Raw genomic sequence first — 11,077 nt, 5'->3', positions numbered from 1 at the left:
GAAATAGAGGAAGACCCCCAGTGAGATAGATTGGCAAAATGGCAGCATCAATGGGCTCATGTGTGGCAAACATTTGAGGTTGGCCCAGGATTGGTTTCATTCTGTTGTCCATAGGTCACTATGAGTCAGTACCAATTCAATGGCACCTAACAACAACAACAATATGCATTATGAAGTTGCTCATAATTAAGAGTTAAAACGTAAACTTTTCTCCGGTTTACTTTCTGTTCCCTTGAAAACTGAGTTCATTTGAAGAGATAAACATGGATCTCAGATACGATTTTCAAAAGAGTTCCCTAAGAAATTGTAAAACATTTTCATAGCCATATGTTTATGTCCTTCCTCCTATTTGTGCAAATGTGAAGTTGAGTATCCATCCAAAAGGGGCTGTTGTCTTTTGCAGTCCTAAACATAGGGTATAATGGTTTTCTCATTAACTTTTTGCTATCTGGTATGACACTGTAGGATTGGCTCTGGACTGGTAACTGCAGGTTCACACTCACCAATCATTCCTTGAAAGCCCTATATAGAGGGTCACTATTGCTCAGAAACCACTCAATGGCACAGAAAAATAACAACAATAAAATAATATTTTACTAACTGACTCATAATATTTAAATGTGAAGTTTTTTCCTTATAAGTGGTTACAGTGCAAACCTAGTGTCACAAACAGAAATGCTTATAGAACCAAGAGGTGAAAATAATTATGTAGAGTTGGCTGGATAAAGAAAATCCATGTGCCAGAAATATAATATATTTTATAAATTTGCTAATTATATTTTAATATATAATAATATAACATGACACTATTTAATCAAAAATTTAAACATATATTCAAAATCTGCTATATAGGAATTTTATGTTTCTTTTGTACTGTATTGCTCATTTCATTTTGATCCTGAAATTTTATTTTTTGAACTAATATGTTAATATAAGGATGGATAATAAGTAGTGATATTTAGTATCTGGCCACACATACATGTCTGTCAGTTTATCCTGTTGTGATAGCTTATGTGATGCTTTGATGCTGGATGTTATACTACTAGTCAATTCTTTGTTTTTCACCAATGCCTTTATTGCAGCTTGGCCTTCTTCTTTCAATAACATTGGTTCTTATTCATATGCAACCTCTTGAAATGGTTGAATGTCAACCAGCTATTTTTGGTACAGTGATTCTTGACTCTGTGCATTCCTCCCATCTTCTTTTAAAATTTTTGTGCTGTTCAATATTTTGCCCATAGAATCTTTCAATTTTGCAACCCAAAACTTGAAATTTTTCTTCCATTCTTTTAGCTTGAGAAATGCTGACTGTATTCTTCTCTTGGTTTTCTAACTCCAGGTCTTTGCACATTTCATTAAAATACTTTGTCTTCTTAAACTGTTCTTTAAATTTTTCTGTTCTCTTTTTCTTTATCATTTTTTCCATTGGTTTCAATTCTTCTACATTAAACACAAGTTTCAGAGTCTCTTCTGACATCCACAATGATCTTTACTTTCTGTGTGTCTTTTTAATTACCTTTCTGCATTTTTCATGTTTGATTTTGATGTTATCTCACAACTCCTCTGTGTTAATGTTTAATGTTTCAAACCACCAAGATACAAAGAAAAGACACAACTACAGACAGTATTGAATCCACAGATTATCAGTGTTTTACATTTCCTCAATTAGACTTTCCCTTAGGTGAGTTCCATTGCATGCATTCCTTTCTCTATTTCTAGTGCACAATTTTTGGTCATAATTTTGCACAGTCATTAATATACATTTTGATTTCTTATGTGATCTTCTTGGTTTAGGTTTTCACACATCCTATTGGTATTATTTTGTATTTTAAGGATTGATAAGGTTCTCTGGTATATCTAATTCTCTTAATACTTCAATGGTCTTTTATTCCCCACAGTGAATTCAGTCATCTAGAGATATTTCAAATATAGCTATCTGGTCAGCTGATTGCAAGAGATCCATATGTTTGCCCATTTCAAAGACAGGTGACCTAACAGAATGTGGACATTATCAAACCATCTCATAATATCACACGGAAGTAAAATTATGCTGAAGATAATTGAAAATGGTTGGAGTACTACATAGACAATAAGTTATTGTAAACTCAAGTCAGATTCAGAAGTAAACTTGGAACTAGGGATAATACTGCTGATGCCAGATGGATCTTTACTGAATACAGAGAATACAACAAAGGTGTTACTTGTGCTTTATTGACTATGCAAAGGCTTTTGACTGTGTGGCTCATTACAAACTATTGATAATATTGGGAAGAATGGGTATTCCAGAGCAATTAACTGCATGTATGAAGAATTTGTACATAGACCAAAAGGCATGCATGTGAACAGGACAAGGGGTTTAAAATCAGGAAGGGTATGCATCAGGATTGTATTCATTCATCATATTTATTGAATATATATGCTGAACAAGTAATCTGAGAAACTAGATTGCATGAAGAAAAATGTGGCATCAGGATTAAAGTTAATATATTAAGAACTTATCATATGCAGATGGGAATCATGGTGTGGCTCTATGGGTTAATGTGCCAGACTGAAAAGCCATTTGAACTGCAAGGTTGGCAGTTCAAACTCACCCGCAGCTCCTCAGAAACCCTATATCAGGTTGCTGTGGGTCAGAACTGACTAGATGACACAACATTGCTTGCTGAAAATGAAGGGGACTTAAAATATTTACATTTATCGATGAAGATCAAAGAACACATCCTTCACATCAGCCTGCACCTCAATGTAAAGAAAATAAAAATGATCAAAACTGGACCAACAAATAATATCATGATAAATTGAGAAAACACTGATGTAGTCAAATACTTTATATTGCTTAGATCTAAAATTAACAATCACGGAATAAGTCAAAAAAATCAAAAAACACATTACATTAGACAAATCTGCTGCACTAGACCTCTGTAAAGTGTTCAAGAGTAGCCATATCGGTTTGAAGACTAAGGTGGCTCTGACCCAAGCCATGCTATTTTCAATATCATGTGAAAGTTGGACAATGAATACGGAAGACTGTAGAAGAATTATTTATAGTGCTGTGGAAAAATATAAAAAATACCATGGACTGTCAAAAGAACAAACAAATCTCTACGAAAGAAGTATAGTCAGAATTCTCCTTAGAAACTAGGATGGTGAGACTGTTTCTCAGACTGTGGACATGTTAAATAGAAGGGACCAGACTCCGGAGAAGGACATCATACTTGATTAAGCAAATGATCAGTAAAAAAGAGGAAGAACCTCAAAAAGATTGATTGGTACAATGGCAGCAGCAAGGGTCTCAAGCATAAAAACAATTGTAAAGATGGCTCAGAACTGGGCAGTGTTTTGTTCTATTATGTATAGGGATGCTATGAGTAGGAACTGAGGAATGTCACATAACAGCAACATATATATGGAGTCCTCATATAGTACCATAGAATAAACACTCAACCTCAAGTTCTGTTTGAACCACAAGGTGGGCAGTTCAGACTCACCTGCCACTCCACAGAAACTCTATACAGGACTGCTATGAGTTGGAACCAGCTCGTCAGCACTAAACAAAAATAACAGTATGTATCTTATTACATATTATATGCACATATATTAACATGCCTTACAACCAATTCTGTGCTCAGTACTGTCTGAACATTTATGAATGACTATTTTTTAATGTCAAATTTTATAATTTCAACTGTCTATGCAGGTGGAATGCAATGAAAACTCTTGGATAACTGTTGTTGTCTTTGTATTTGTTCTTTATCTCAGTGATTAATATACCACGGATTAATTTTGTAATTATAGAGAAAGGAATGGCTTATTGAAGAGAAATCTAGATTTAATATTTACTTGAAATGACTATGAAATATCTAATGATAATATCAAGATGTTTTGGATATGACTAGAATTAAAAGGAGAGTTAATGATGCAGAAATAGCATAGTGGTTTCAACAAATAAATAGTATACATATATATTCATTGAACTAGATAAGTGTAGTAGCAAACTCTTTGAGGAGGTATGAGGTAATACAATTCAGTACAAAACTTTACATAGGAGCAAGTAAGGATCTATCATTGTAATAGAAATGAAGGCAGAACAAATGGTTATAGATGCAGACAGTTTACGAATGTTGGCAGTCAAACAAATTTCCTTTGAGAGTGCTCTAATTTTCATGTCAAATGAGAAGCAAAATCATTCACTGGTGGGAAAGGATACAGGTACACCTGAGGTTTGAGAAGAAAAGAGAAGTTGTGAAATAGTCATATATGAAACTGGAATATCTATCAACTAAGGGAATATAGATAGTAACAAGTTCTGCAGAATTCTTTGAACTTTGAGTCACATATTTCAAGCAAAGATTCTTACAATTGTATATTTAACAGTTTTAATGAAGATGCAAAGCTGATGAACTATTGAATTTATGCCAAAATAGGGATTTTTCCAGAGAGTTGTGATGTAAAGAAAGAAAGAAAGCTGAAGACTTAATGGAAGGTGTTGCTGTTCTTGCTAAGCGCTCTTGAGTTAGTTTCAACACATAGATAGTAACCCTGTATAGGGTTTCTGAGGATCAGCTGGTGGGTTTGAATCACTGACCTGGTTTGTAGTTCAGTGGTAATCATACAGTGCCACAGTGATTAAATAATCATAGATTATAAAACCTAAGCAAAGTAACAAATAAATGAGAACTTGATTGAACAACAGAAAGTCAAAACAATATAGAATCAGTTGTTTGGAGGTCCTAATGGGGAAGAAAATTTGGTAATTGAAGTGCTAAAACAAATGAGTCAAGAAGTAGACAATCATGGTACAATACAAAAAAATGAGGTTTGAGAAAAAGTACAAATACCAGAATGCACAAAACATATGCTATGAATATTGAAGTAGGATGATTTTAAAAAACATAATAAAGCAAAACAAACAAACAGTAAACAACCAAAAAGCAACCATCAAGTCAATTCTGACTCATAGTAACTCTCTATATAAGGTTTCTAAGACTATCAGTTTTATAGGTTCAGATAGCCTTCTTTCTCCTGCAGAGCAGCTGGTGAGTTTCAACTGATAACCTTGCCATTACCCACATCATCAACAGGGAATGTAAAGTAGTTTGATAGGGGAAGAATAAACCCATTGTTATGGATGACAAGTTCAAGAAATGAAAGACCAAGCAATAGGTGTATTTGAGGAGGAAAAACAAAACACTGAGCTAAATGCTAAGATCTAAATGGTAAGGGAAAACAACCGACTACAAATTATTTAACTCTTAACCAGTTAAGGCATCCAAATAAACTATGGGTGATGTGTTTTAAAAAATCATCACGGCAGATGTAAAAACAGTATTGTTGAACAAGTGGTTAGTATTAAAAAGGACATGTACCTCACTTACACACCTTATAGTAAATATGGTGTGGGATAACTGCAGTTCCTACTTAAGAGGAAAAAAAACTGTCATTTTGGAGATCTAGTGTTATCAGAAAATTTAACATAAAATTGATCAATAGGATTTAAGAGAGAACAATGTTATATAATATAGTATTACACACACATACCTAACAATGACACAGAGCATAATCAGACACTGCAAAATACCTGAGGACATAATTTCTATCAATGTGGTTGGATGGTCAGGTTGTTGAAACAGTAGAAATTCTTGTGCACATTCTCTATAATTTTATGATTATTTCTAAACTTCTATAAGAAATCATCTTTAGGAAAACGGCATAATCATAATTTTATGAATGCTATAATCAGAATAGCATCTTCTAAACCTCAGTTTTCAAAACTTATTCCAAAAATCATGAGAATCATCTGCAATCTTATTAGAAATACAGAATATCAGGTCATTCCAGAGATGTAATTAATTGGCCTGTGCATTTTAACAAGACCCCTAGGTGATTCATGGACCCTAAAGATTAAACAGCATCATTATAATTACTCAATTAATATACTACAGTAAATATTTTCAATATTTTTCTGCTTGCCACATCTTTCACTGTTCCTCTACCTATTCTTTTCATTTACTAATACTGCTATAGAGCTGTCCTCATCTGAGATACGGTGAAATTTATGAGGGTAAGTAAAAACATATTGCTATGGTAGCGTAGTGGTTACGAATCGGGCTGTGAACCTTAAGGTCAGCGGTTCGAAACTACCAGCTGCTCTGTGGGAGAAAGATCAAGCTTTCTATTCCCATAAAGATTTACACCCTCGGAAACCCTGTACAGGGTCGCTATGGGTCAGAACCAACTCGATGGCACTTAACAACAACATCAACAACAGCTAAGGTTCCAGATTATATATGAATGGGTTTATTACAAACAAAACATGTTCAAACATGCCTATGCAATCAGTGGATGTGTGCATACAAGTTCATTCAGTAAGAAACCTGCCTAGTCTCATTAGGGTGGCAACATAAAAAGGTCCATTCAAAACAGTGGTTTCTGAGGAAATGTGGTGAACCAGTTAAATTCTAGGACTCACAGTCAGCTCTAAAGGTTCGAAGTTTATAGTTAACAATTCTTGGGATTCCAAAGTAGTGACCTTGATAGGTTTTCTCAAAGAACACAGGATGATCACAGGTGCTTACTACAAAGAATATTTAGGAAAATAGAGGACTGCAATGGTGAGAAAAACGCCAGAAAACTTGCACTGAGGAATTTTTTGCCACATGACAATGTACCTGATTATTCCTCCATGGCAGACAGGGCTGTTCTATGAGAATTTCATTGGGAAACCAATCCAATCCATCCCACAGCCCTGATCTTACCCCTTCCACAAATTTTATTTTTTGTTGTTGCCAAAATTCAAGGAACATAATTTGATTTCCTCAAGGATGCCAAAACTGCCCTTTTGACTTACTATAAATCAAAGCTTACATAATTCTTTGGGGAAGGCTTAGAGAGATGTAAACACTGCCTTCAGAAATGTATAAAAGAAGAATAATAGGTTAAGAAACAACAGTTTCATATTTCTATAGTTTGCTTAATAAAAGTTTATTTGATTTTATAGCAATACTTTTGAATTTACTCTCATTGACCTCACTTTGTGATTCAATGTCAGTACACCTCTGATTTTAGTTCAGCTTTGACCTTTCAATGCAGTGACAGTTGAATAGTTTTGCTGTTTTCTGAAATACAATGGCACTCATTTATGAGGAAGTTTCAAAGAGTTCACGGAAAACCCACTTATAACAAATGAGTCATTCTTCTCGTTCCTCTTCTTGGAAAGTTTACATGTTTATTCTAGAGCTTATCCTTATATTTACAGATTTGAAAAAAATACTCTTAACTAAAAATTTTCATGTTTAGAATTTTCTATCTGTTTTATCAGGGTTTTGACTATCCTGTAATGTCTGACTGTTGCTTGTACGACATTTTCTCCTTTTTCCTTCTTTCCCCTCTCTCTCTTTTTTTTTTAGTTGCATTACTTGTCATAAGAGGACATAATGGTAGAGAATGTAAATGCTTGGCTGGTAACCAAGTCAAAAGATTTGCGATTAGAACCAAACTGAGAGGCATAGCAGAAGAAATACCTGAAAGTTTGCTTCTACCAATTTTACAGCAAAGGAAGCATTATGTCGCAGTTTTACTCTGCCACATAGAGTCACTATTGGTTGGAACCAGCCCACTGGCACTCAACAACTGCATTACTTGTCATAATATGTAACACTGATATAGTAAACTTTCAGTAATTAGCTTTTTGTTTTAGATGTGCATTTATGTACTTTAAAATGAATGAAGTTTTTTCTGTTATCATTGGAATTCAAAAAACTCATGCAAGAGGAGATTTCTCAAGAAAGGTTAATGTGTGAAGAATTCTCTTATGTTAAAATATATATAGTATAGTCTTGATATTTGGAGGACAGCTAAGTCTGAAGGGGAAAAACCAGGGCTGTAGTAGATTGGATGGGGTAAGTTTTCCCAACTAACTCTCATTGGACAATCCTTAGCACCTTTAAACAATGAGCAGGTGCTAATGTAAAACAACTCCTTGGTAAAAATTAGTCCTTTGGAATCCTATCAGTAGAGTTGCCAAAACCTTCAGACTGAAGCTGAAGAAAATTAAAACAAGTCCACACAAGAGTCAAAATACAATCTAGTGTATTTTGTCAAATGAGACCTCAAGGAAGAAAAAAAACAAAAGTAAAGCATTAAAGTCAAATGTACAAAGACCTGGAGTCAGAAAACCAAAAGGAAAAAACACAAAACACATTTTTCAAGCTGAAAGAATGAAAGAAAAAAAATTTAAGCCTCAGGTTTAAATATTGAAGAATTTTATGAATAAAATATTGAATGACCCTAGAAGCACCTAAAACAGATGGAAGGAACACAGACTCACTGTACCTAAAGACTTGGTGAACATTCAATTATTTGAGGAAGTATCATATGATCAAGAACCGATGGTATTGAAAGAAGTAGTCCAATTTTCACTGAAGGCATTGACAAAAATAAAAAGTCTACAGAATTTGATAGAATACAGAATACCAATCGAAATGTTTCAACAACTGCTGGAGGTGCTCACTAGTGTATGTCAAGAAACTTGGAAGACAGCTACCTGACTCACTGACAGGAACATGAGATCCTTCTCTAGAGACTGATCCTTCCTGATAATATGTCCTGAGTATGAGAGATGAAGTCTGGTCATCTTAGCTTCCAAGGAACATACTTGCTGTACTTCTTCAAACACAGATTTCTTTGTTCTTCTGGCAATCTGAAGCACTTTTAATATTCTCCTCCAATACCATAACTCAAATGAATCAATTCTGCTATGGTTTTCCTTATTTACTGTCCATTTTCACATGCATATGTGGTTACTTAAGTCACCATGGCTTGGGTGAGGCGCACTTTAGTCCTGAAACTGATATCTTTGCTCTTCAACATTTTACACTGAATGTAAATGGGCTAAATATTCTAATCAAGAGACATAAAAAGCAGAATGGATAAGAAAACAATTCTTCAATATATTGTCTAAAAGAGACATATGAAAAGATGGAGACAGCCTAAATGACCATCAACAGAAGAATGGCTTAACAAACTTTGGTACATACACATAATGGACTACTACAAAACAAGGAACAATAATGATGAATCCGATCGGTGAATCATCTCACATCATGGTTGACTCTGGAGGAAACTATGAAGAGTGAAATTAGTTAATTATAAAAAGAAAAACGTTATATGAGACCAACATTTTAAAAAGTTAAAAATAGACGTTTTCTTGATAAAAGAAACAATCTATGATATTTACAAGGGGGGGAGATTATTTTTCATGGGCATGGGATAGAGGCTGGTGGTGGTGGTTATGTGCCATGGAGTCGGTTCCGACTCATAACGACCCTGTACAGACAGGGTTTCCGAGGCTGTAAATCTTTACAGGAGCAGAAAGCCTCATCTTTCTCCCGTGGAACAGCTGGTAGTTTTGTACTGCTGACCTTGTGGTTCACAGCCTGATTCCTAAACACTATGCTACCAGAGGGTAGACACATGTTAACATGGGTGACAGGGCAGGTATAGAACAAGAAGGAAATTAGCAGAGGAAAGATGAAAATAATGGGAGCTACAGGGAGGAATGCAATAATTAAAATGAAGAGATGTAAAAGCTGTTTACTGTTGGTACAAGGAGGGGATTACAATCATGTAATGAGGCAAAGTATGTGATTTATTGAATATAAAATTAATGATCTGCTCTGTAAAACTTGATTGAATTCATAATAAAAAGTTTGAAAAGCAACAAAAAAATATATTTGGTGAAACTCTGTCTTATACTTTGGACACATTGTCAGTAAAGAAGGGTTCATGAAGAAGAACAGCATGCTTGATAAAGTGGAGTTCTGAAAATGTATACAATGGAATAATAAACCAATCACAAACAACCAAGCAAAACTACTGCCAAGTTAGTTGACCCTGACTCATAACCACACTAAAGGACAGAGTAAAATGCCTCTAAGGCCTGGACCCCAAGGAGCCCAACTCTCCAGCCACTCCTCCGAAACTTTATACAGGGTTGCTATGAATTAGAACCAACTTACTGGCACTTAACAACAACAACATATCTTTATGGAAGCAGATAGCCTTACTATTCTCCTGTGGAGGACTGGTGGGTTCAAAATCCAACCTTGCAGTTAGAAGCCTAATGTTTAAACCCTCGGAACTACCAGTGTTCCTTGAAATTAATAAAGACTTGGTTAAAATCCTAACTTAAAACATTCTAGCTAGTTATATAATATTGTTTTTTTCATCAGGAAAACTGGAATCAGTGAGGATTCTATTGTTGTTATCGTTGTTGTGTGCCATTTCATAGTTGGTTCCAATTCATAGTGACCCGGTATAGGGTTTCAAAATCAGCTGGTGGGTTTGAATTACTGACCTTTCAGTTACTAGTCCAAGGAGCTCTGGTAGCGTAGTGGTTACGAATTGGGCTGTGAACCGCAAGGTCAGCAGTTCGAAACTACCAGCTGTTCCGTGGGAGAAAGATGAGGTGTTCTGCTCCCGTAAAGATTTACAGCCTCAGAAACCCTGTACAGGGTTGCTATGGGTCGGAATCGACTCAACGGCACTTAACAACAACAACAACAGTTACTAGTCCAGTGTCTATCCTACAGCACCAAACCAGGGCTTGAAGATTATATTAGTGAATACAAAACTGAAAAATGTGTCAAGTACCTTTCATTTGGCAAATATTCATCATGATGACTAATAGTTAAACATTTAAAAACACACACTTAAAATGTTAAAATTATCCGTAGGTAAAAAACAAATAACAGCAAAGCTTAAAAAGTCAATGCTTGTTTTTCACATTTATTCAAACTCCCATCTGTTACATTTCAGTACCTTGGTTATTGATTTGTTTACATGGTCCTTCCCAGGGGAGGACAACACACAACTTTCTTAAACTTCTCCAAAACCTATTATCACTCAATCTCATTTTGCAATCATGAATCTATCATACATTTTCTTGTACAGTTTATTCCCATTTGCAAATGAACATTTCTAGTCAAAATATATCCTTTTTGATACTTGTTTTCTGTAAAAGATGTGTTATGCTTATTAAGGGATGATATTATAGGTATAATAATAATAATAATTATAG

Source organism: Chrysochloris asiatica, unplaced genomic scaffold (assembly GCF_000296735.1).
Source record: "Chrysochloris asiatica unplaced genomic scaffold, ChrAsi1.0 scaffold00009, whole genome shotgun sequence".
NCBI classification, from domain to species: Eukaryota; Metazoa; Chordata; class Mammalia; order Afrosoricida; family Chrysochloridae; genus Chrysochloris; species Chrysochloris asiatica.
The sequence above is the reverse complement of the archived record's forward strand: the minus strand, read 5'-3'. Positions refer to the sequence as shown.